This window comes from Lipotes vexillifer, unplaced genomic scaffold (genome assembly GCF_000442215.2).
Source record: "Lipotes vexillifer unplaced genomic scaffold, Lipotes_vexillifer_v1.1 scaffold68, whole genome shotgun sequence".
Lineage (NCBI taxonomy): Eukaryota > Metazoa > Chordata > Mammalia > Artiodactyla > Lipotidae > Lipotes > Lipotes vexillifer.
In genome coordinates this window covers 93,358-99,265 of record NW_006791676.1, presented here as the reverse complement: position 1 = coordinate 99,265, position 5,908 = coordinate 93,358, and positions in this window count along the sequence as shown.

Below are 5,908 nucleotides of genomic sequence, written 5' to 3'. Positions count from 1 at the left end.
CCAGGAAAAGTCATGACATATGTATTTGGCTGTATTTGTAAATTAAACATCTTTCTAGTCACAAAGGAACTATATATTGCATGACTTCTTCAGTAACAAGTCATAGAAGAAAATTGCATTATAGGCATATATTTTATGAACAACCATATTATTGAGTATTACATATAGGTAGTTGTCATCATTTTTACAAAAATACATGAAAACATTTCCATGCCCTGTTTTCTTACTTGATTTATCAACAGATATTCAATGAGTGCCTATGTGCCAGGATAAATGTTGCCATGTGATCAACATTTTCTTAGAGTGTACCACATAGAAAGAAAGATAGTGCACAAAGAATGACAATCATGGTAAGAGTAAGAACGAAAAGCACAGGATGCTTTTTCTCTGACATAATATGAGGAACATAATACTCCCAAACTCCCTCCCAGGTTCTCTCACTCCCTGAGACACCCAGTTTGCACAAGAGTGCATCATCTACTTTTTGTGTGCAGATACAAAGATCTCATAAGGGTATGGGATTATATGTCAGTCAGAATCTGGTCAGAAAAATAGAAATGAAGAGAATTTTAAATTGAGAATTGGTTAAACAGGTATTGAAGGGCTGGAGAGGCAACAAAAAAAAAACATGGAAGTAACACAGAGATAGCAACCATGGGGAGAGACTACCTCCCTAGAAATGGGGGCCCAGAGGGAAAAGACTGGGGGTAGCAGACCCTAGAAGTTCAGAGGAAGAATCCTACATAGTTATGCTCCTCCTGAGGACAGGACACTCTCCAGCTAGAGCTGGGGCCTCTGAGGGGGCATAATAAGGATGGTTCTAAGAGCGTGGGGCAAAGGCTGGAAACTAGAATCAATTACCAATACTCAGGGTGAAGGCCATGGCTGGGGTGCCGTTAAAAGGAACATCACACACGGTCTTCCCTGGTGGCGCACTGGTTGAGAGTCCGCCTGCTGATGAAGGGAACGCGGGTTCGTGCCCCAGTCCGGGAAGATCCCACATGCTGCGGAGTGGCTGGGCCCGTAAGCCATGGCCGCTAAGCCTGGGTGTCCGGAGCCTGTGCTCCGCAAGGGGAGAGGCCACAACAGTGAGAGGCCCGCGTGCCGCCAAAAAAAAGGAACATCACACAAAACAAGAGCAAGTTGCTTCTCCTTCCTTCAGTCACAGAATCTCCCCTTAGTGCCCCCTATTATCAGAACTTAACAGGGATACAGTTGGCAAAGTAGAGGTGAAGTTTGCAGAGTCCCAGCCCCAGTATCACGAACCTTAATATAGAAGAATGAGTTTGAAGATAAGAGACAATAGCTTAATAAGAAGTACTGGGAACCAGAGAGTGTGGATCTGAGGGCTGGAAAAGCAGCAACTCATTTTGAGGGCATTTGATACCCCCACCCTCTTCCCTCTGCCCCTCTCACGGCTAGGGAAATAGTTGCTCCCTGCAGTTTCTCTGTGTTTATGTCATCCTGCTGCCTTTCCAGCTCTCCAATAGCAATTCAACCAATTCCCTATTTGAAATTTTTATTATTTCTGTTTTCTCAGCAAAGCACAGGCCTTGCTTGACCTCCTCTATCTAAATCCTAGAGATTCTATACCAGCCCTGCTCAGTTGCTGTTACTTAAGCTGCCTTGCCTGCCTTAAAAAGTCTTCTCTGCCCACACCTGAATCCTGCCCAGTTCTCCTAACCAGTGTCTGATGTTGACCTGTTTATCTCTATTACTAGTTAATACAATTACACTTTACATCCTGTATTTCCATCAAAAGCCATCTTACTTCCCTTTGATGGATTTCATTTCTAATCTCAGTATCATGTCAATGTACGGAAATATCTCATGGGAACTTCCAAAGACATTCATTAGAGAATTCCTCTGTATCCCTTCCTAGCCCTTTACCATGTTGTGTGGAAGGTTGTATGTGGGAAGGTATATCCTTGAACAGTGGGAGGAAAAATTAAGGGAGAAAAATTAATGAATATATATAACCTAGTTGATAACTTATTCATTAGTTTACATACATTAACTCATTTAACTTTCCAAATAATCCTGTGAATTAAGATATTATTCCCACTTGACAGAGGAGGTTCAGCAAACTGAAGGAATTTACCCAAAGCTGAGCCCAGATTCAAACCCAGTCCCACCTGATTTCAAAATCCCTGTACCCACTGATTTAATAATTTTCAGTGGAGTAGCAGGGTCACAGACTCTAGTCCACATGAAAACTTCCTAGCATAACAACTTAGGCAAAGATAAAATACTGTCCCCATATCCCACACTGATTGCACTTTTTATATATAATGATTTGGAATCCAATATTAATCCAATTCAACAAAGACGTATTGAGCCTCAGGTATGTGGCAGGCATGTGATAATGATTGCTAACACATTTATTAAGGGCTTACTATGTGTTGGGTACTGTTGCGAGAACATGCCTCATTAATTCTCAGAACAACGCTGTAAGACAGACGCCATTATTAACAGATGATGCATATGAGACCCAGAGAGGCAAAGTGATGTGGCCAAGATTCACAGCTGGGAACTGGCAGAGCCAAGAAGAGAACCTAGGCAGGATGACTCTGAAGCCCATGGTCTTAACCATTATACTGTATTTCCTCATGTGTAAAGGTTGAAGAGACAAAAATGAATAAGACTTAGGCAAAGAGATCAGAGTCTAGGTGGTGGAAAACATCAAGCAACATAACAGATATGAAAAAGACACTTGTGAAGAAATATAAACTGTAAAATAGTGACTAGTTTTGCCAGGCGAAATCAGAGAAGATAACTTCTGGGCTGATTCCTAAGGAGATGAAAGTGTGGAGAAGGTTGATTCTCTCTTTAGAAAGAGAATCAACAGGTCCTGGTGATGTAAGGCATAAGAGAGAGGTGGGAATCCAGGATGGCTCTGTGGAGGAGCAAATCTGAGGAGGTAGATTTGGAGATTCGTTTTAGACAGTTTAACTTTGAGAAGTAGGCGCCAAAAAAGGTCTATATTTGAAGATAAGAGTCACAACTGTTTTATAGATTTTGAAATTTCTAACACAGAAATTTCATGGGAGTGCATGGTTTCCTAGGAAGAATATGTGGAGACAAAGAAGTTGAATTTTTCTCACTCTTCTGGGCAGGTACCCACTATGATCAGCCGGATAGCTGAGATAAAATAGCACAGAATTGAGAAAGGACAAAGCAGCCCCTGACATCTGGGAACTGGTAGCCTTGTGCTTTCTATCAGCTGGGCTGCGGTGTTGTTAGGAGCTGGCCTGGTTCTGTCAGCTATGTCTTGATTTCTCGCGTTGAACATCAAGGATTCATAGAACATCAACATCAGACAAGGGCGCTCTGTGATCATGACAGACAAGACAAAGACCAGTCTGTAATCACCTCTGAACACAGACAAAACATGAACATTTCCAAACCACAAAATGATCAAACATCCCTCATCCTGGCTAATGTAAGTGACTGCTGCTTCTTCAGCAATGACAGCATTAGCCTCGCTCTGGTCTGCCCTCCTGGTTCTGGAAAACTTACAGGAGCTAGGAGTGGATGCGGCACCTTGAAGCCCAGGTGTGATGATTGGAGCAAGTGTCCAAGGAACGCCCTCCCCTCCAGCACCTCCCAGCCAAACCCCATTGCAAGACCCTCAACCTGGGGAGCCCTCTTGATAAATAAAAACTTAAAATACCCAGTCACAGAATTGTCCCCACTTGCTGACAGAACCCAATGCACAGCAAACCCCTGCTTACTTGGAACCACTCCACACAGAGCCAAAGTCTAAATCTTATAGTAAGTCCTTTCTAACAACCTCTTACTGAGATAGTTCTCTGCAGAGGGCTCAGGTCTGACTGAAAATGTGAGAAGCCTCTAGGACCCCTTAAGGTCCTGGAGAGTGGAGGACCAATGTTAGAACCCTCCCCAGGCCCATGAGTTGCTCCATGGCTATAGGAGACTCGGGACTTCTCAACCTGGCTGTCCCCACCCCACACACAAAGGCCCCAGCCCACTTCCAGAGAAGGTCTGGCAGGGAAAGCCACTGAGTCACCCACGAGTGCAGTGAGGCAGCTGGGAAGGATAGGTGCCTCAGGGATGCAGGGCGGGACCCGGTGGCTCTGGGGGAAGATGGGGCTCTGGAAACCTCATACAAGCTAGGAGCGGATGCAGCACCTTGAAGCCCAGGTGTAATGTTTGGAACAAGTGTCCAAGGAACTCCCTCCCCTCCAGCACCTCCCAGCCAAACCCCATTTCAAGATCCTCAACCTGGTGAGAAATTAAAGTTAGTGAACACTGTACACTGCTTTTATTGACTTGATTTAATATAGCCAACATGCACTTATGAGTCAAATACCCTATTTGTTGAAAAGGCGTCTACTTGCATGATTACTTCACTGTGAAAGTAAAGTGAGAATAGTGGAAAATCTTACTGTGAATGTGACATAACTTCTCAAAAATTTTTGTTCAAATTAATAATAAAAACATTGATCTTTAGTCGCTACTGATTGCAAACACTCAAACTCTAAACATAATTTTAAAAAAGCAATGCATCACTAGTAGATTTAGATCCATATAGAGTTATAATTTTTTTATAATACAGGTGAAATAAAATTAGTTACAATGAGCATGTGTTGTTTAAATTGTCAGTCATTGGTTTCCTTCATATTTTTACTACTCAACATATTTTTGTTTCTATCCTTAGAAACAATGATAGGGAATATTTACATAAGAATTCTGGTAGACTATGAAAAGTAGAAAAATACCTTATTTTTCATTGTTTCTTGACATGACATAATGTGATCACATGTGACTGATGCAACCTGACAAAACCAGTCACAATATGAAATGTCACAGGAAACAAGGGAAAACTACTATCTTTATCCAGACTGAAAAGAAAAAAAAAATACTTATCATGAAATATAAAAACAAAGGCTTTGGAATATGAGCAAATAATATGCCAGCATGGAGTCTGTTCAAATATCTTATATTTAGCCCTTTTGAGATATATTCTATTATGGATATTAGGCCAGTGTCATGGATTTTAGAAATTATTTTTTCCACTGGAAAGTATTAGAAATATCACAGCCTGAGGTCCTTTTCTGTTTTTAAGCCTGTTTAAATACAACTGGAACCCATGCTTTCTAAAGGACCTCTATTCTGTGGTTTCATAACTCAAAGTTTGTGCTTTCTCATAGGCTCTAAGGTAATTCTAAATGGACTACACTTCAGCTGAGCTGTTTTTCTGAGACTGTACCCTGCCTCTGAACTGTGCTAAAATAACCTTGCATTATCCTAATTAGGATTATTCACAATACACACATATTGCAAAGAGCCATTTTCATTTTCAATTAGTTGAAAAGGATTAGTTGCAGTGATACTCCTATGGTCCTGAATGCAATTATTATTAAATCCAATATTTTTTATTGCTGTTAAAATTATGCTCCTTACAGATATAACTTAGCTAATGGAGTAAAAAGATGGTCTCTTCCTGACAAATCATTCTCTTCTAAAGAAAACTATAAAGGTAACAATACGTAAATGGAAGAAAATATATGTGTGGTAAAGAGGCTGTTTAATCACAAGTAATGGCAAACCTAAAATTAGTTCCAATTAGAAGAGAAATGCATGAAAACCAATCTGAACGTAGCAGATAAAGGGTGGCATGAAACAAAGCGAGAGAGTGGCATGGACATATATACACTACCAAACGTAAAATAGATAGCTAGTGGGAAGCAGCCGCATAGCACAGGGAGATCAGCTTGGTGCTTTGTGACCACCTAAAGGGGTGGGATAGGGAGAGTGGGAGGGAGGGAGACGCAAGAGGGAAGAGATATGGGAACATATGTATATGTATAACTGATTCACTTTGTTATAAAGCAGAAACTAACACACCATTGTAAAGCAATTATACTCCAATAAAGATGTAAAA